General features: G+C 41.7%; 1 protein-coding gene across 4 annotated transcripts in view; it reads left to right on the top strand.

Annotated features, from left to right (window-relative positions):
- Positions 1–21,361, top strand: part of SGCD (sarcoglycan delta) — a 775,801-nt gene that overhangs the window by 397,911 nt on the left and 356,529 nt on the right. For 2 of the 4 annotated variants that reach the window (XM_045185074.2, XM_045185072.2), the window contains exon 1: positions 15,832–16,121. The exons of the other annotated variants lie outside the window; for them this stretch is intronic. The gene's annotated coding sequence lies outside the window, so the exon portion shown is untranslated. Of the gene's footprint in view, positions 1–15,831; positions 16,122–21,361 lie in introns of those variants that run through there. 4 annotated transcript variants of the gene reach the window in all.

Below are 21,361 nucleotides of genomic sequence, written 5' to 3' on the forward strand. Positions count from 1 at the left end.
AGGATCCCCTTTCCATTGCATCATTCTTTTTGCTGTGAGAACTCGTTGGGAAACCCAACTCTGCTACTCTTTTAAAGATTCTTTAACTCCACTTCGAACTTTTCAATATCAGCTAACACAAATGATTGACGAGCATGGATCTAATCTCACCGTTTGACTCAGCGGTTGCTAGAGCTAGCTTGTACTCATCAGCGCATCTCTTCTCAACTCCATGGTGGCCTCACACACAAAGCGCCACCCCCTCCCTCCCAGCCAGTTTATCAACCTGTGGCTGCAAATGGATGTCAAGTTTCAGTACCATGTCACAGCTGGCTAAGGACATGGTTGACAAAAGAGCTCAGATCTCTGAAACTCTGATTCGGGGTGTTTTTCTCCAGCTTTTTTGACGTATCATTGACAGTAAATATTATATCTCTTTAACGTGTACTACATGATGATTGGTTTCACTGGGGCACCCAGTATTATAGGCAGGTAAAGGAAGTTTGCATCTGTTGCATGCCTGTATGTACCAAAGGCACTCACGTAGGTTAAATAGTTTTATGGCGGGAAAGACCCTTAAGAAGTGAAAATTCCATCCATATTTTTCAAATGTAGACACTGGAGTCAGAAAGCATTTGCTCATCCAAAAACATTCACTTAGAACGTGCTGGGGCAGAGTTCCCGGGTAAACAGGTAGAACCAGCTCTTTCTCTTCGACCACATCAACATTGTCCAGCCCTGTGACCTTGAACAAGCTGCTTCTTTAAATACGAATTTCTTCACTGATAACTTAGAAGATAATCCTAAACTACCATGCAGAGATAATGTGAAACTCTAGTGAAACGTGTGCATGAATGCATTTTACAAATTACGAAGTGCTATTAAATTACATTAGTCTATTAGTCATATAAAACATTACATTGTGACACCAGTCTAATTTCATATTCATTAATAGGAATGAGAAGCAGTTTACCATAGCAATTAGGATACCATCTTCATCAGTAGGCAGGCCTGAGTGAATCCTCTCTTTATCTCTTATCTACTACGTGATTTTGGAGCAGTTACTAAACTGTGTACCTCAGTTTCCTCATTTCTAAAATGGAGGTGATTCCAGCACCTAACTCATAGAGATCATCCTAAAGATTAAATTATATAGGAAAAACACTTAGCAAACTACCAAGTGAAGATTTAACTTGTAACAAAATTAATTGGGACCATCGTTATCTTATTCACCCACACTAACTCACCTAGTCCTATAAGAGAAGTGTCTTAGCTCTCTTTTCCCACAGACGCTGGTCAGAGGGTCACTCTTTTATTGTCTGACCCACTTCAAGCTTGATTACTTTTTTGTTAAACAGAGGTATAATTGACATAACCTTCTATTAGTCTCAGGTATACAACACAACGATTTGATATTTGTGTATATTCTGAAATTATCGCCACAATAAGTCTATTTAACATCCATTACCATACATAGTCACAAAATTTTCTTTACGAAGCTTTACCAGGGTAGCTACTATTCAAAGCGTGGATGGCTGCTCTCTCCCCACCCAGAACCGTTTGCATATTTCTGACTTCCTCTCACCTCATCAAAGCTGCGTGTTCCTGATCCCCCATCCCTGGGTAGCTAAGTTTGCCACTGGTGGCTGAGGCATCTTTTCCTCTGCTCCTGTTCTCCTTCACTTTTCCTCTTTTTGTTGTCTCTGAAAACTTATTGTATAATTTCATACCCATGTAACAAATAATGATTAATTATTGATCTCTGATGCTTGAAGTTTCTGATTGGAAAAAAAGAACATAGCTTTTATTATGAAAGCTGTAAATACATTGCTTTAAAATTTTTAAAGACCCTAAATTAAAAGAGAATTTTAAAATGGAACATAATTTTAGTTGACTTCTCACATCTTTTCTTCATTTGCCCCCTTTTCTCTAGAAGTATACTTCAACATTTCCTTGAGTTTTTAACCGATAAAAAAGTTGCTTACAATTCTAGAATGTATAAATTAAATCTACAGTAATAAGGAAACTAACTTGTTTTTATTGTAAAGACTGATGAGTAAATGCAAGCGTGACTAGTTCTGACTTGCCAGAACCACTTCCCTCCCAAATGAGCTCCACTGAAGATAATAGTCTTTGGCTGATTTCATCACATGAAGGAAAAACATATCAACTCATTTGTCAGTCACTTTAAGATCGTGGCTACAGGAAGATTTTAGCCTTTGCGGTGAATATCCACCATAACACAGACCAGAGAAGCAGAGGGATCAAAAGGAGAAGCGGCCTTCGAGTTACGATTGTCTCGGTGTGTGCTTCTCACTCGTAGCTCTGTCTCTCTGAGCGTCAGTTCCCAGCCCCGAAACATTTAGACAGTGCAGACCTCAGCAACCTGTGTCTCCCTGGGCCAAATCTGGCCCACCACCTGTCCTTATAAGGCTCATGAGCTAAGAATATTTTTTATGTTTTTCAATAATCAAAAGAAAAGTACCGTTTCATGACATACAAAAAGATGTAGGAAATGGAAATGCCGGTGTTCATGAAAAGATTAACTGGAACAAGACACACCCATTCCTTACTGTGTTGTCTGCGGCTGCTTTCACGCTGTTACCGCACAGCTGAGAAACTGCAGCACAGACGGCAAAGCCCGACATGTTCACTCTCCAGCCCTGTATGGGAAAGGTCTGCTGGCGCCTGAGACTGTCCTGGTCACGCAGGGTCTCTGTGCCATGACCAGAGAAACTAATTACAGCACCTGGCACACAGCAGGCGTTCAATAAATTAACATTATATGTAAATCTTGTGTTAATAAAAGAGCGTGTGCATCTTTTCCAACCCTACTTACAAAACGTGGTGTGTCCTGTAAGGTTAAGTTTCCTGAAATAAGTCCGAGTGCCTCAGAATGGCTGTAAGAAATCCCTTCTGAGTTAGAGAAGCTGAGTCTTAAGGGCCGATGGGTGTTGTTATTTACATGGTTCATACACCCTGGGAATCTCAGTTGAAGGGTTCCTGAAACCCTTTGGAGACTGCGGTTGTTTAAAGCATTGAGTTGATGATAAGGTGTCTCAAGTTCCTGATAATTGGGTACAACCAAGAGTTCTTAGGGGGAAATCCCGTTCAGTGAAAACGAGAAGAATTAAACATAAACAAAAGGCTAAATCTAGAGAAGGATCACTGTGTTGGTGAGGAGTTTATTCCAGCTGAACTTCAAGGATGTGGTGTTCAGGTGTTAGTTAATGTAGCAGTTTAAACGTGTCTGTTCTGTCTTCTGAATCTTAGTCTATGAAGACCACAGCGCAGAATAAAGTTTGGATGGAACTTGCACCGGGTCAGTCAGCACTCCAGGTATATGGGCAGAGCACAGAGTAAATCAGCACTTTAAGATTAACCTTTATGAATAAAAACTAACTGCATTATAACTATCATTTGGTATTAAGCTTTCCAATGGGCCAGGGCTCTTTCTACCCCTTCACCTTTGTGGGCACAGTTTTTGGCTTCTCCCTTTCCACTCCCTTTTTCCTTCACCCAACAATTACTGTAGTGTCTCCTCCGGCCCAGACAGTGTGATGGTGGCCCTGGTGACAACTGATAGACAGGACAGGCATAATACACATCCTCATGAGCTGACAATCTAGTTGAAGCTTTAGACAATTAACTGGACAGTAACAATATAAAACTGGCAAATAGTATGACAGGAAGAATTCGAGGAATTTTGTGGAACACGTAACTGAGGACTTAAGATATGCTTGGGTGGAGAGGGAGGAGAAGAAGGAAAGGTTTCCAGCAAGAAGCGACTGTCAGCTGTTGTTTCCTGAATGTCACATGGGAGGTGCAAGGGCCAGGTCATCCAGTGCCTTGTAATCCACGGTAGGATGTTCATGCTGCATCCTAAGAGAAACAAGAAGCTTTGAACTGTTGATGCTAACAGTGGAACTAACAATGTCTAAATATTAAAGAATGCATTGTCAAAGGGCTAATGAACACAAGAGACTGAAGACACAGCCAAAACTCACATGAGTGATATCGGAGCTCTGGATTCAAGTGGCATTAAGGGAGGACCTGTGGATGAATTGGTATTGAATTCTGTTTTCTTAAGTAAACTAGAGTGACATAGTTTAGCTTTATATAGTTAGAACAGTAAGCTTACACCTGAAAATGTACCTGCTAAATCATGATGGAATGAAATTATAATAATTAAGTCACTAGGAAATTAGCAAAAATAATGTTCGACTGGTTCACTTTGAAAGCAGTCTTTTGCTACCAAAGCATACGTATGTTCTGGACACATTTAAATACCAATAATGGAGTGGCTCAAACAACTCCGGTAGAATTTAGCCATACCTGCTGGTATGTGAGCACATGCTGTGTAAGGGCCCAGTAAGCACTCGACTCCTGTTAGTTATTGTACGTTCACTGAGATTATCTTGTTAACGCCTCGCACAGCCTTGGGAGAGGGCTGCTCTTATCCCCACTTTACACACAAGGACTCAGGGATTAGAGAGTCTAAGTAATTTACCATCTTTCCCTGGCTGAAAGGCAACAGCACCAGGAGAATAACTGAAGTCTGTCGAATTCCATCCCTGAGCAAAGAAATTCTAACTCCTGCAAATCACAAACGTGGTGGCGGGTATAAAAATTTCCCCTCATTCAGTTTCACGCACCTGGATGTGAAGAATACTTTCAGGTTCATGGAATTAAAATTAAAAGGCTGGTATTTCAAAATCAAGGAAAGTACTCACGTGAAGTCTTGAAATGCCAATTTAAAATCTTTCCAGATCCCCAAATACATTTATTCAATGTGGAAATATTTTATATTTTGACTTAAGCTCCTAAAAAGTGGAGATTTTATTATACTAATTATTTCACTACAGACTCGAGTTTTACTTCACCCTTTACACTGAGCTATTGCTGTAGTTCATCTAATAATAGAATCTTTAAGTGTTTCTTTAAAATAAAATATTGATATATGATAATATCTTCGTGAGAGAGAATTAAATGAAGTGGCTCAGCTCCCATGATCTCTTATAAATTTGTTAAATGAAGTGGTTCAAGAATTGACCCATTTCTCTAGCTATAAACCCTTGCCAATTCATTATTCCACACCCTCGGTCTGGAAATTAATAGATATTACAGTGATTATTTATGGGCAAGTCTCTTTCCATGGAGTCATCACAGAATGTCTTTCTTCACTTCAGTCTCAGAAAGCTGATTCTATCAGCTCAGCAATAGTTTCTCTCTCTCCCTGGCACTCACACTAACCAACCTCGTAAGATTGATATCTATATTAGCAATATCAGTTTTTTTATTTACGATGAAAAATAAGTGTTGCATGGATAGAGATGGCTGCATCTTCTCTCCCTCTAGAAAGATCTACGTAAGAAAAGGGAACATAGTATGAAAGATAATTCCTGTACCTGAAATCAAAGCAAAAGGACTTAAAGGGGTGTCCAACCTTTGGGCATTTCTGGGCCACACATTAAATACATTATGACACATAATCACACAAAAAATCTCATGTTTTAAGTAAATTACGATTTTGGGGGGTGCCACTTACATAGCAATCCTGGGCTGGATGTGGAATGTGGGCCACAGGTTGGACACCCCTGAAAGGATCCCTTAATTATCATTAAGGTATCACGCTAAGTCAGCCTCCCAGGGACAATCTTGTAGGTGGTCACAAAGGACACTTGAAATCCTCACAACAAAGACCATGAATGCCTTGAGGTTAAGGACCCCATCTGTCCTGTATATAGCATATCTCCAGTGCCTGGCATAGAACAGCTAGCTACTCATTGAGTAGGCGTGTAGAGCTCTTTGGCTAAGGCTCTACTTCAGTGCTTGAATGAGCTCTGCCTACTTTTTCCTTTTTGTGGCTCTTCCTCCTTCTACACATCCATGGATGATCGTCGAAAGCCACACTCTTACATTAGATGTGCCGGCATGGTATAGTCAGAGGTGAATCTGCCGGTCAGGTAGCCAATCTGTCTCTATGCTGATTTTGCATTTCTGCTCTCATCCTGTTGGTGTTTGTGCTTCTTCCTGCATCCTGCTTTTGGGAGAGGAGCAAGGTATGTCACTGAAGCCACTTAGTACCTTTTACAAGAAGTTTATTTCTGTGAGCCTATCGCATCAGACTCCATCCTCTTCTCTAAGATGGGATAGTAATGCTGTTCAGCCGTATTGGCCCAGTGTGTTGCTCCTAATAGTTTCAGCAAATTATGAGACATGAGGGCCAGGCTATTAAAGGACTGTTGAAGTTCATAAAGATGGAAACCTTGAGGAAAATCACCTTGCCATTGAATTCTGCAATCCACTCAAGTTACAGAAGTGTCTTATTTTCATCCATTGCACAAGAAATTTAATAAGCCCTTCCTTTTTTTTTGGTAGTATGTTTTTGTATATGTAAATACAACTGATTTTTGTATATTGATTTTGTATACTACAATTGCCCTGAATTGCTAGTTCTAAAAATTTTTGTTGGAGTTTTTACTGTTTATAAGATCATGTCATCTTTACACAGACCACTTCTTCCTTTTCAGTTTGGCTGAGTTTTATTTCATTTTCTCAATTAATTACTCTGGCTAGGGCTTTCAGTAGTATGTTTAATCATGTTTAATAGGAGTAGGTATTTAATAGGAGTGGGCATCCTTGTCTTGTTCCTGATCTTAAAGGAAAAGCTTTTAGCTTTTCCTTGTTGAGTGTGATGTTGGCTGTGGGCTTGTCATATATGGCCTTTATTATGTAGCGGCACATTTCTCTTTTTTTTGTGATTTGTTGAGAATTTTTATATGAAAACAGGTTGAATTTTTCTCAAATGCTTTTTCTCCATCTATTGAGATGACCATATGAGTTACGAGATGATCACATGAACTCATATGATATACTACATTTATTTTGTTAGTGTGGTATATCACATTCATTTGTTTGTGTATGTTGAACCGTCCTTGAATCTCAGGGGAGAATTCCATGGGATTATAGTGCATGATATTTTTAATGTGCTGTTGAGTTTAGTTAGATACTATTTTGTTGAGGATTTTTGCATATGTGTTTATCAGGGATATTGGCCTTAAATTTCTTTTCTTGTGCCCTTATCTTTCATATGAGGGTAATGTTGGCATTGTAAATGAGCTTGGAAGTGTTTCCTCTTCTTCAGTGTTTTTGGAAAAGCTTGAAAAGAATTGTCATGAATTCTTCTTTAAATGTTTGGTTCACCTGTGATGCCACCTGATCCTGGACTTTTTTTGTTGTTGTTGAAGGGTTTTGATTGCTGCTTCAGTCTCCTTATTAGCAGTTACTCTGCTCCGATTGTCTGTCTTCATGCTTCAGTCTTGGTAGGTTGTATGTTTCTAGAAACTTATCCATTTCTTCTAGATTGTCCCATTTGTTGGTGCCTGATTGATCATAATAGTATCTTATATTCCTTCATGTTTCTGTACAACTGGTAGGGTTGTAATGTATACTCTCTGATTTATAGTTTTATTTGAGTCCTCTGTTTTCTTTGTCAGTCCAACTAAAGGTTTGTCAATTTTTTAAAACATTTTCAAAAAATGAACTCATAGTTTTGTCCTTTTGTATTGTTTCTCTGGTCTCTATTTTACTTATTTCTGTTCTAATCTTCATTATTCCTTCCTTCTGCTAACTTTGGGTTTAGTTTGTTCTTTTTATCTAGTCTCTTGAGATATAAAGTAAGGTTGTTTATTTGAGGTCTTTTTTCTTCTACTACAAACATTTATTGCTATAAACTTCCCTTTTGTAACTGCTTTGCTGCACCTTGTAAGTTTCAGTACGCTGCGTTTCTGTTTTTGTTTGTCTCAAGATACTTTTTGGTTTCCCTTTTGATTTCTTCTTTGACCCATTGGTTCAGGAGCATATTGAATTATTTGCACACATTTGTGAAATTTTTAGCTTTTCTTCTGCTATTGATTTCTAGTTTTATGCCATATGGTCAGAAAATATACTTGATATAATTTCAGTTTTCTTAAATTTGTCAAGATTTATTTGTGGTCCAACATATGGTCTGTCCTGGAGAATGCTCTGTGTGCACTTGGGAAGAATGTTTGTTCTGCTGCCATTGGATGGCATGCTCTGTATACTTCTGTTAGGTGCATTTTGTCTGTCATGTTTTCAAAACTGCTGTTTCCTTATTGATTTTCTGTCTGAATGATTTATCCACTGTTGAAGGTGAGGTATTGAAGTCCCCTATTATTATTGTATTGCTGTCTTCTTCTCCTTTTAGTTGTGTTGATATGAGCTTTATGTTTTAGGTGCTTCATTGTTGGGTGCATATGTATTTACAACTGTTATATCCGGTTGAAGAATAGACCTGTTTTTCATTATATATCAACCTTCTCTGTCTCCGGTGGCAGGTTCGGACAGAAAGTGTATTTTGTCTGATATGAGTGTAGCTGCTCCTTCTGTCTTTAGTTATTTTTACATGAAATGTCTTTCTCCATCCCGTTATTTCTAGCCAGTATGTGTCCTTAAGACTAAAATGAGTTTCTTATTGGAAGCATGTTGTTGAATCTTCTTTTCTGTTTAATCACCATGTGTCTTTTGATTAGAATATTTAATCCATGGGCTTTCCAAGGGACTTTTGATAGGTAAGGACTTACCATTACCATTTTCTTAATTGTTTTCTGTTTATAGTTTTTATGTGATTTTCTTTACTTTTTGTGATCTATTGATTCTTGAGAGTAGTATTATGCTTTGATTTTTTTCTCATCTTTTACATATCTACTAGAGGTTTTTTTCTATTGTCATCACAAAACTTACATAAAACATTTCATAATAGTCTATGTATTTTAAACTGATACCTACTTAACTTTAATTACATACAAAATCACTCTACATTTTACTTCTGCCACTCCTATTTTATGCTTCTGATGTCACTCTACACTTTGTATTATCCATTATTTATTAACAAATTATTGTAGTTACAGTTGTTTTTTTTTAGTTTTTCTTGAATTTATCGGACAAATGGTGATGGAAGGAGATTTGACTTGGGATAATTGTAGTTTAATATTGGATTTTTAATTTTGAAACTAGGGTTAAAAGGTATTTACATACCACCAGTATAATATTAGAGTATTCTAAATTTGAGTATATATTTACTTTACCAATGGTATTTTTTTTACTTTTATATTTCATGTCATTACTTAGCATCCTTTTGTTTAAACTTGAATCACTCTGTCATTTGTTTTAAGGCAGGTCTACTGGTGATAATTTCCTTCAGCTTTTGTTTGGCAGTGTCAGAATATTTTTACTACTAGCCATTTTTATTAAACACTAAACATTTATTAACAACTATTCTGTGTCAGACACAGTGCTAGTTGTGGATTTGCTCAACTATATTTCTGTCAAATATATAAATGAATTACATGTCAAGATCACATAATTTGAAATGTGTAACGTTAAATTTTCTCTCCTTGGCAGCTTTTGCTCTTTTTCGGCCTATAATTGCTGGGTGTGGGTGCGGAGTGTGCAGCGCGGGCCTTGGTCTCCAGCAGCCCTCCTCATGCAGGGGCTTCAGTTGTCTGGGGTTCCTGCACCAGCAGTCGGATTTCGTACCATTGTGCGCTGAGCAGTGCCACTGCATTCAAATCCAGGTCTCGTTTACTTCTGCCTGGCATGGAGTCCCTGTTGCGGAGTCTGGCCCATTTTTATTGATCCATAAATTTTATTTCCAAATAAAAATGTGATATTTCAGGAATTTTACCTTCATCAAGATCCAACACAATGAGGAATTATGGACAGAAAGAGTTTTAAAAGAAGCGTTTTGTGCTGAAAAGAAAAAAAGAATGCACGCAACCATCTACATAACTGTACCAGGACTTGCTTTACACGGTTTAATTAACGTTTTTATAAGAGACATATTTGCAGTGTATTTACTTACTAGTCACACTGATGATCAAATGTGTCAATCCCTTCTCAAAGTCATGACTTCGTCTGAGAACCCTTCGTTGTGCATCAGCATATATGTGAATTTCCAAAACAGAAGGTGACTTCAGCCTAGACACTGTGTTTGGCCAGTGGAGATATTCTCAAAACTGTGGGCCATTGATTTGTCATTAAGTCAAACTTCCTGGTCCAGATTTCCTCCAAAAGAAAAAAAAAAGTCTTTTCAAAGTCAACCAGACAATTTTTCCCTTGGCCATTGAAAAGTAAGCTTGGATTTGCTCCATCTGTTCTGAAGAGCCAGAGCAGGGTGAGTGTCATTTCCCATCAGGTATTATTTGTGAAATGAACCCGTAAATGAAAGGCTGGCATATGTGACTGTTCTGATTGTCTGCCGTTAGTTGAACTCTAACTCAACTCTTTTGGCCATGTATATGGTAAATACTTTTTCTATCATTTAATTAAATATCACTTCATAATATTTCTTAGTGAGCCTTCCCAGGGCAGAATCAGGAATATGCCCTGGGGACCCTGTCGTCCATGGTTCACATGGGAGTTCCATCTGCCTACAACTTCTTGGTTCCTTAATCAGCCTAGTCGGTCGTGTGGCGCAGGTGGTGCTGATGGTCTCTTTAGTCTCCAGGGTTGTCGTATGAGCCACATATGACTAACACAAGGTCCCATCCCCCTGATCACAGAGATCTATTAAGGAATAAGCATGTGGCTCAATCTGGGCAACCCAGAGTCTTTTCTGGAAAAGATTCTTTATTTTCCCTGTGGCAGTGAGCTTGGGACTACCTGTGGATGACTTGCTACCCAATAAAGAGAGAAACATGGAGAATGGCCAGGGAAGCCTAGAGAAGAAGGAGATCGAGCCTTGATTGTGTTTTAACTGCTACAGTGCATCTCACCTTAAAATCTACCACTTGTATTAGAGTTATGTGACTTAGACCTCCGCTCCCTCCCTTTCCTTTTCCTTAGGCTAACTTGAATGAGTTCTAATTACCATAACCAAAAGGGTCCTGACAAATGCCTTTTTTCAAGTTTGTGCCACAAATACTTTGGCCTCCCTATGACCCCACAGTATTGTCTCAGCTTAGCCTGCCTGCCCAGGTGAGTGCTACAGCGAACAGAACATTCTCCTCTGGAACCTACTACCCACCTTGTGCCTCAGGCCTTGAGGACTTTGCCAAAGCATCTGACTTGGTAATTTCACACCAAGTTGTTTAGATAAACATGAAAATGGCTTCCTGGGTTTTGAGAATATTTACATCTTATAAGAGAACTCAATATCTTATGTAATACCGTATTTTAACATGCAAGAAAGATTAAATAAACTCAAAATAAAGAACGTGGGGGTTATTAGTATGTGCCTGTAATTAGGTTTAAAAAGAAGGAAAAAACTTCATTTACTCACTTAAAAATGCCTAATGTTGCTTCCTATGAGCCAGACAAGGGACGAGAATACAATAGCAAGCGGGCCTCATTTCTGCCCTCAGGGAAAACATTCCTTTTCTATCAGGCAAGGACGACATGAATCAAACGAAACTACAACTAAACATAGAGTGAGGGCAACTTCCAGGAAAAAGAGAATTCTTTCCAGAAGGAGAGGACGGCTTTTTTGGAAGCTCCCAGGTGGAAAGAGACATGATTTCTTCGAAGCCCTGGGCAAAGCAGAGTGGCAGCAGATGAGACTGAAGAGGTAGAAGCCAGGCCTTTGAAGTCACAGCGAGGGTGGCTGTCTCTCCTGTTCGGGCAATGGGAAGCCATTTAAGTATTTTAGTTCACAGACTGATACGAGTTTATGTTTTAAAAGGCCCAGTATCACTGTAACTTGGTGATTCTTAAGTCTGGTTCCTGTTGGAATCACAGAGGCAGTGGAGTCTTACAACAAAATGCGGTTCTCTGGCTCCTGCTCCAGTCCAGCGGAATCATAGCCTCTGGGGTCAGCCCCTGGCTCCGATCATCTTTAAGCTCCCTCCTGGATCTAACAGAAAGCTAGGCCTGAGAATCCCAGATGTGAACCATGGAGGAGATGCACCTTAATAAGATCACCTGTGACACAATCACTGGAGCTGGCTTCCCAGCGGGACTGCAGATCACTGCCCCCAAAGCTGATATTATCAAGAACCACATTAATAGAAGTAAGCAGCCTGCATGAGAGGGAGGTGTTCCACTGCTCCCTGAATCAGACCCAGACACCTGAAGAGTGAGTTTACCTCTCAGCACCAAGTTTTATGAGGAAGTTAGCTGAACTGAAACATTCCTAGAAGAAAGCAAAGCAGATGATGAAAGGAATCTAAGCCATAATGAGAAGAAATGACCCAATAGTACCAGATATGTTTAAACTGTAAGTCAAAATAATTTTTAAAAAGGATGAGTTAGACCCTCTGTTTTTTAGTAAGTCAAAGTCTGTTATTTATTCAAATGGTAAATACGAGGGCCAATTGCGTACCCGACCTAGACAGTGGGAATATGGCAGGAGATGATGCAGACAAAGACCCTCATCCTCATGGAGTTCTGTTCTGGTTTAGAATATTTTCTCATCCACATGACCCTTCAGGTCAGAAGTTTTAACTGAACTTTATGATTAGCAGCTGTATGTGTTATAGGGAGATCTATTTCAGTGATTAATTTTAGAACATTAAAAGCAGAAATCTCTGAAAAGCAAAGTTAACATCTGTGGAAAAATTCCAGTAGGAGTGGTCACCATGGAGGGTGTTTGGAATCCAATGGCAAGAGTTGAAAGGTGTGATAGGAGAGAGACGGGTGAGTGATCTAGCCCAGCGATCTCCAGAGTCCTTTGCAGAAATGAACACCAGATAATATTGTATTAAATAATGGAAGCATTGCCACAGTTTGAGCATTTGCTAAGTGCTTTGTTATGCATTATGTCACATAAGGCTTATAACAGTCATCGTACAGATGTGGAAAATGAAATTTTATCCAGCCATAATTTTTGAAAATTAAAAACATTACTCCTAGACATATGAACTGAAAATACGTCAAAGATTTGATTTGATGCATTAACTGATGAGGGAGTAAGTATGATGGTGAGACTGGTTCCAATACCGTTTGAGGAGCTTCTTGTTTTAGGTGCATAAGTAAATGAATGTTAGCACAGGATGCTAGATGAGATACAAAACTGCTTAATGTTTTATAGTGCAATACACCATCACATGTGGCATTGTTTTTTTCTACTGGAGAGAAATAATTTGTGTCTTTAACAGTCAGAAGTCTCCCAGGAAACATGTAGCTTCAGTAACTTTGGGATCTTTATTCAGTAGTAAACCGTGAATTGAACAAAAGCACATTTCCCTTAAGTAATTCTTGAAATGGACTGTTAAACCCTTGCCCGGTGTGCCTTTGAACAAACATGATAACCTTCTGGTATTATTTTCAAGTTTTGGATAATTTTTCTTAACATTAGAAGAGTTAAGTAACTTTTCAGGCTTTTCCAGCTAGTCGTATTGAAGCTGGATCTCACGCTGGTCTCAAACACCCGCGACTGAGCCATGTAGCAAGTATTTAGGGAGCTGCTGGGGCAGCATCTGACGGATCACATCAGCGTTGCTCTGCTCTTGTGTAAGCCTGGGCTGAGTGTTTCCAGTTTTATGTTTGCTTGCTTGTTTTAATTGATTACAGAGACCGTTCTATAGACCCTTCAAAACTAATTATTCTTCCTCTTTGCTTTCCCCAAAAGTAGCTGGGCACACCAAACGTGATTAATAAGGAGTGAGTGGTTCTTTAAGCACTTGCTAGTTTCGACTCTGAGACAAAGGCTCTGGAACCCCAGAGAGAAATATGATTCATTAGAATTGGTAGCAGCTATCTCCTCAGTAAGATTTCTTCCTCAATTTACAGGATGTTACATTGTTGTTGTTAAGTTAGGATGTTGCAATTACCAAATGTGGGAATTGCCATTGTTAATGGCCTCCAATTGCTAGAATGGTAACCTTGAGCTCCTAAGGTTTGGGAGAGAGTCCTGTTCTCTTCAAGTGGCCCAGACTGCAGGTCAGGTGTCACTCTTTTCCTTCACTGTGAGTTAGTCTTGAGGAAAGGCTTCAGTGTTATGTTTCGGGAGTGAATGAAAAGTATAGCTGTGTGGTCGGCTCCATGCTCCCCTGAGGCATTAGGCCTCATGCATGTGTTTAAGGTGAGAGGCCCCTGTTAGGTTAAGGTGGCAGAAAACCAGCCCATTCACTAGTTTGTTCTAGGAGCTCCAACTAGCTGTAAGAGACAGTTTAGCTTCTAGGTAAGAAAAGGGGTCTGGTTTTGCTCCATTAAAAGGAAACTAAACCTAAATTTATTTATAGGCACTGCAATAAATGCTTTATTTGGATTATCTCTCCACGTACCTAACAATTCCATGACTTGGATCCTCTTATTGTCCCCATTTGCAGACAAGGATACTAAGTCCAGAAGGTTAAGCGAGCTGACTGGGGTTCACAGACAAAGCTAAAATTAAACCTAGGCCAACTAATTATAAGCCTCCTCTTGTGAAGGTGACATGATATCGCCTCTCCCAAATGCTTCCGGGATAATGAAAGCACGTAGACAATTAGCCCAAATCCCGTGTTCTGGCCTCAGCTCTGGCAGTAACTGTCTTTGCAAGTAACTGTCTTTGCAACTCCAGATGAGTCCTCGAATCTGGCAGGGCCTCCATTTCCCTCTGTAACATGAGGGTAGAAACAATTTGGGTTGGCGCCTCTCTGGGGTTACTTCTAGCTCTAAAGTTCTGATTCTGTAATTTCATTCTGACCTTAGAGTTGCACACGGTCCCTCCCCCTGTCCCCCCACCTCTCTCTCTCTCTCTCGCTCTCGCTCTCGCTCTCTCCCTCCCTCCCTCCTTCCCTCCCTCTCTCTCCCCCTCCCTCCCTCCCAAGGCAAAAATCTAATCCTGCTGCAAGTGCCCACTGCAATTGGATGCTAAACTCAAGACCCCACCAAATCCTGTTAACTACAACACCCCCCCCCGCCAGGAACACACAGCACTGTTACAATCTGGCAAGCCGGTCCTTTATAATAATTTGCTAATGGGGTATAATTTTAGGAAATAAAATGTTAATACCAAAAGAAAAAATGTAAAACAGAGGAGGCTCTCTCTTTAAATCATCTCTTTTCTACAGTGTTACCTTGACAACTTAGCTTTGGCTCTTAAGGTACTGGGTTTCAGTGTGAGAAAAGGAGAAGAGGGGTGTCCTCTCTGCACCTTTAGAGATTTCCTCTTGTTCCATGGAAGAGAGAAATGTCAAAGGCAGACTATAAAACCCAGCAGAATGTACACAGGACATCCCGATGGAGTGTCATCCAGAAATAATCACAGGTGCACCGAATTAGGACACGTTCCGATTAGAGGTACATTTGTCTCGCCTTTCTGTTTCCCATAACCATAACACACGTTGCCAGAGCCTGTAAAATGTTCCATGGTTGGACCAGTACAGTTACAGAGCGGAGAGCAACAAAAGTGCCTGAGAGATAATCGTACTACTTTTAGTTGCCGAAGTCATGGATGTACACACATCAGGACAAAGGCACAACTCTGAAGTACTGAACCAGTCTGTAAATGCTAAAAATACTGTTCCCTCTCCAGCAACTGGAATGTCGAGTGAAGACTGAGGCAATGCAGGTAGGGAGATCAAATTAGAATTCACATCTCTCAGCTGTAGTAGGCTTGTTATCAGGGCGGGGGAGAGCTCAGGGGGGCTCCCAAGGGTCAGCCAGGAATGCGAATAGGAGCAGCAAGTTAAAAGCGGCAATGTTGAGCAGAAGAAAGGGAAGGCTTATCTCCAGCATCTAGCGCCACAGTGCAGAGCCTGCGTGGAGAATGGCTGCGAAATCCGAATTGGTTCTAGAGGCCGTTTCCTTTGTGGTTGTGAACGTGAGCCCAGCCGACGCCGCGGGCGCTGTTGCAGGGGAGCAGGTCCACGCTCGACACATGTGTTTCCCATTGATAGCTGGAGACAGCCCAGTAGCTCCGAGCTGGGCTGACAAAGCCATATTGAAGTACAGACAGAGTACGGTTTCAAAGCAGTCCGAAAAAGAACGGGAATGCTGTTCAGGAAATTCTTCAGGCATGGGCAGGGACTTGGCTGCAGTTCCACTTTTGGAAAATCTGACTGGGGCAGCTTCTGAGCGCAGGCTGGGCCTGCTCACGCTCGGCAGGCCCCGGGGCCGCCTCCTTCCCAGCCTCTCGGCACACTCCCGGACTGAGGGCGATTTTCATCAGCTGCTTGGGGGAGCAGACGAGAGAGGTAGGGGACTGTGGCGTCCTTCTGTTTCCATGCTTCTCTTCACTCTCTAAGCCTGCTGTTTGCTTGCAGGAACTCTTGAGTTTGCAGGGTGGGGTGTGTGTGTATAAGTTAGAACTCCATCAGTTAAACGTTTGGTGTGAACTTGTAATCTCTCTCTCTCCCACTCCCTTCAAGATCGGACTTTGAGCAGGGCAGAGATACTTTTGAAAGCCAGGATTTAGCTGGCAATACAATGTGGAAAAAAGCCTGTGAATTCATGTATTGTCACCCGGCTCCAGCCTTCTGGAACTTTTCTGTGAGAACGGACAATTCATTGGCAAGAAAGAAAATTTTAAGTGAAACTGTGTTCTTTGCTTCAGGAGAGTTTTGAGAGGAGTGTTTGCAGCAGAAAATGGCTCTCATTTCAGGAGAGAATTAGAGTTTGAAGTTTCTAATCTGGATTATACTCTGTGTGTAGGGGCAGATATGTGTGTATCAGTTCCTGGCATCTTTTATTATTATATGATATTACGATGGTCCTTAAAGGAACCCAGTGATATATTTGCCTAGAAATGTGCTGGATCAACATTTGTAATTCTGTTTCTGTAATAATTAAAAGTTTTTCTGAGTTGAAGACATAACTGGCAGCTATACTCTCAAAAATAGGAAATATAGATGACTAAAGAGTAACAGAAAACAGTAATTTACTCAAAGTCACTGTTAAAAGATAGAGACATAATGGTGTGAATTTTGTTTTATTGATGGATTGATTTTATTTTACACCTTACTGAAGAGTGCATTTTTCAAAAACCGAATTTTAAATAATCTTTTTCACACATATCAGCTATAATGCAACATAAATTTTTCCTCCCCATAGGAAAGCTCTACCTTTTTCTCTGCTTAGCAATTATAAAATACACAAAATATTGCAATTGCATTTAAGAGCCTGGGTTAGCTCAGAAAGGGGTGGACTAAGTATCACTACAACTTTGTGATTTCTGGCAGAGCAACCAGTGACAGCAATGGCGCTTTCCAAAGGGGGTTTGGCCAAGAGTCTGGTTGGGGAAACAGATGAATGAATAGATTCTTGGATACTTCTTGAATAGCAACAGAGTAGTAGCTAGACCTTTTAGGGTAGACTGCTATAAAAACAGGTGTGTATTTACTTTGGTCCTAAAATCTCTCAACAAGTAGCTAATAGTGCAGAGTAAGATTAATGGATAAATGAAGCGTGGGGGGCTGTAATTTTCCCCATCTTTCTCTGTGTACAACCTAGGATGAGTGGACAGACACCGTGTCCTGTTGGTGGAATTTGGTTTCCAGCCAGCAGTTTTATGTTCTCCACAGTTTTGTACTTGGAGGAGGGAATGAGGCAACAGGATTTCTTATTCTTCATCAACCTCCCATTCGTGGTATTGGGCACGGATGGGGAGGGCTTTGAACTGTGGGACACAGAACAAGAAGGGGAAGGCAGGACAGACAGTGACTACACTGTGTTTTTCTTAAGTGCCTACTGAGTGAGCAAAATGCCAAGACAGATTAGGGACCGAAACAAACCGTAGCCAAGCCCACTGCCGGTGCAAAAGGAGGCTCCAGTGAGCTCTAATGTCATCCTCTTCTAAATTTAGTCCGCGTGAAGGGCTGAGCAGAACAGGCGTGAAATAGCAACTCTGGGTTGCAGGATTATGAGCAGCAGCGCCTGAAACTTGGAAGAAACTCTAGTTTCCCTCTACTAGAAGTATAGGAGAGGGAAAAGGCAAGCTCCCTTGACATTGGAAAAGAAATAAACAGAGCGGAGGGCAGAGAAGAAATCCAGGGCAGAGGTGCAGGCGACAAGGAGAGAGGAGTGACCAGCCCAGCCTTGGCCACGAGGCAGACGGAGGAGGTCTGTGCCCAGGGGCCAAACACGCTCTGGAAACGGCGAGAAGCCGTAGGCACTGATTTGCTTGACTTGAAGTGTGTGAATCAGCCATGGCCCCCGTGGGGAAAATTGTTTTACCCTCTTCACAATAGGAGACCCCATGGTCAGTCAGCCCTGCTGTGCCTTCTGGAAGCAATCAGAGAGCACATTTTGTAAGATTGGCATCGTCCGAGGGTTCAGATTTCCTAAGCAAGGAGGGGCCAGGCTTCTCAGGCCTTATTTTTAACCCACATGTGTTCCGTCAGTGATGTTCCTGCCAGGGTGTTGAGTGAAGGGACCGGTGAAGGCGGGTGAATGGTGGCCGTGTGATCAGAGTCACTCAGGGCGCCACTCATGGGGACATTGGTGTCAAGGCAGACCCCTGAAAGGAAATATAGAACATTGTATGTGCCTTATTTTTAGTGCATTTCCTCAATCTTTAATTTCTCTTTAAAAACCACCTCAAAGGGCCTGTAGGACATTGTTGGTGAAAGTGTATCATATTTGTTTCATCAGATACGGAAGTTCCTGGAGTGATGGATTTCACCATCTGGAAGGGATTTGGCTACCCCGTAGTTCAGAATTTCTTGAATTGGAGTGATACAGCAACCCCTTTTAACAGGACTGGAAAAAAGATCTCTTCCTCCATTGTTGATTTAATTATTTTCATTATACTGCTGTTTAAATATGTACAAACCCAAAATATCCACCTGGATATTATCTCTCGAAATAGAAATATTTACCTGTTGTAATCATTATTGAACAGCTATAATACTAAAATTTATGAATTACATAGAGACAACTATGTAACATAATATTCAGGTTATCAAAATCGGTGCCTTTCATAGAGAATTTCACGGAAATTTAATAAGGCTGGCATCACGCACAGGAGACCGGCAGCTGTCTAGAGATTGTTTTGATTTCAGTGCGTTCAGACTCCTGCAGACTCGTGTCAGTCTGGACAGACTCTTGATTCTTCCATAACTTTTTCTCTTCACATCTCCTTTCACTTGCAAGCCCTGGTGGCCTTTGACCCACACCTGCAGGGAGCGTGCCATTTGGTGTTCCATCACACTCTGTGCCTCCCTCGCTATGCACGGCAGCATGGAATCGCTCATTGCCAACATGATCCTACGGTGAACACAAACTCACCCACCGAACCTGTGCGGTGGGAGCCATTGGCATGAATCAGATCGACAGTTTCTAGATCAGAATTTGCGTAAATAAAATAAGCAGGGAAAAAGCAAAGAAAAACAAACACAAGAACAAATTTTGTCGAGAACTCTCAGATCCCTGAGGAGATCTGAGGATCCCTGGTGACTGGAGGTCTTGACCTTGAAAGATGCTGATCCTGGCCAGTTGGCTCCATGGATGGACCCCTGCAGGGATGTGGGGACAAACAGCCCTGGAAACACCCCATCTGTGTTTCTGATGTAGCCCAGCCACTTCGTTCATTTCCTTCTTTGGGGTTTTGTATGAGACTTCATTCGAAAGAGTTTCAGTGCTGTGTGGGTGAAGTTCACATTGGACTGCAAGCATCAGAAAGCTCAATCCCTGTAGTCCAAGTGTACTAGGGCTTACTTTGTCCACAAAGAGACGTGGGCTGCTCCCAGACACTCCAGGGCAGGAGCCGAAGCTAAGCAGTGTCTCTGAGGACCAGAACTTTCTTTCTGCTCCACCAACCTCAGCACTTGGGCTCAACTCTTCGACCTCATCTCTCTGTGCCACATTTAAGTCAGGACAATGGTGGCAGGCCATGAAGGTGATAAATATTTCCCCTCGTGAGCTTTTGCCCATTTAGTCACAGAGCGGTCACCACCCCAACCCTGTGCAGACCTTCCCTACTGTCTCGGAACGCACAGCCCGAACTGGTTGCAGGCCTGCTGGCCCCATGGCATGAGGTTACCTTGATAGTCCAAAGGAGCTTTCACCCTCTAGGTGTGAGCAGCAGCCCACACGTTGAGATCAAAGGCTTTCAGCCTCACAATGAGCATAGCAGTGACCAGCAGGGAGGATGTGTGTGGATAGGCAGGGATGGTTTTGGCCACAAATGCTTAATTTAAAAAAAGAATGAGTAAACAAATACATGTTCTCCTTTATTCTTTTCAGCCTTGTTAGGTAAAACTGACTTACTGTGGAGCTCACCCACAGGAACACATGCTTTTTAGTGCACGCGTACAGTCGGCGGTGCGATAGGCAGTTGTAGGACATGTCCATCCGCACAGCAAGTCTCCTTGTGCCCGCTGCTGGGTCAGCGCTCATTCACACTCCCAGCCCCGGTAACCACCGATCTGTTTTCTGTTCCGTAGTTTTTCCCATTCTAGAAACTGTGCGAAGGAGACACTACATGGTCCAGAATGTGGCTTATTGTTGTGAGGGTGCTGAGTACTCTGGAAAACAACACGCTTCTTCCATTTTCCAGTGGACACTGGCCCTAACTGGTGTGGCTCAGTGGATGGACCATCGTCCTGCAAACCGAAAGGTCACCAGTTCGATTCCCAGTCAGGGCACATGTCTGGGTGGCGGGCCAGGTCCCCAGCTGGGGACATGAAAAAGGCAACTGATCATTGTTTCCCTAGCACATCGATGTTCTCTTCCTCTCTTTCTCCCTCCCTTCCCTTCTCTCTAAACATAAATAAATAAAATCTTTTAAAAAACTTTTAAAAAGCATGGACACTGACACCAGAAAAGATGTGTTACCTGCCTAAGAAACACAGGCGGTCTGAGAGCAGTGCTTCTCGTTCCTCGCCTCCAGGTCTGCTGAGTCACACGTGTTGGCTCAATACCAGCTGAACCGTGCTGGAGAAAGTAACGTGGTAATGGAATCTTACTGTTAGAAGGTCCCTCCAAAGTTACCTGCTTCCACGGTTTCACAAAACCTCCTGAATCGGAATTTCTGAGATCAGAGTTGGGGAATCCCTGTCTTTTGAAGAGCTGCTGAGAGATTCTTTTGAAGCCAGCTAGACACAGGTCCACAGAACTGAGTTTGTTTAACACCATCCTGGCTAAATCATCATTCACTGCAGGGATACCATGGGTAGCACTGCTATCAGATGCCAGCCAGACATGATCATGGAGACCCTTCCTACACTGCGAGGCAGCTCGGGGCCTTGCTTCTGAAATCAGGCCTCCTCAGATTGGGCCAAATTTGCATCTCTGTGCTTTCCCTGTAACCCACAGCCATTGTCATCGTCTCTTAAGCCACATGTGAGGGTGGTAGTGGTCCCTGGTGCAGAAGCGGGGTGAAGAGAACGGAGTAAAGGTAGAAGGTCAGAAGCATTGGGAGAGGTCCTGACTCCATGGAAAGCTGGACCTCAGTTTCCTCATCTGTGAAATGGGATCACATGCCTCTAATGTATTT

This window comes from Desmodus rotundus, chromosome 6 (genome assembly GCF_022682495.2).
Source record: "Desmodus rotundus isolate HL8 chromosome 6, HLdesRot8A.1, whole genome shotgun sequence".
Lineage (NCBI taxonomy): Eukaryota > Metazoa > Chordata > Mammalia > Chiroptera > Phyllostomidae > Desmodus > Desmodus rotundus.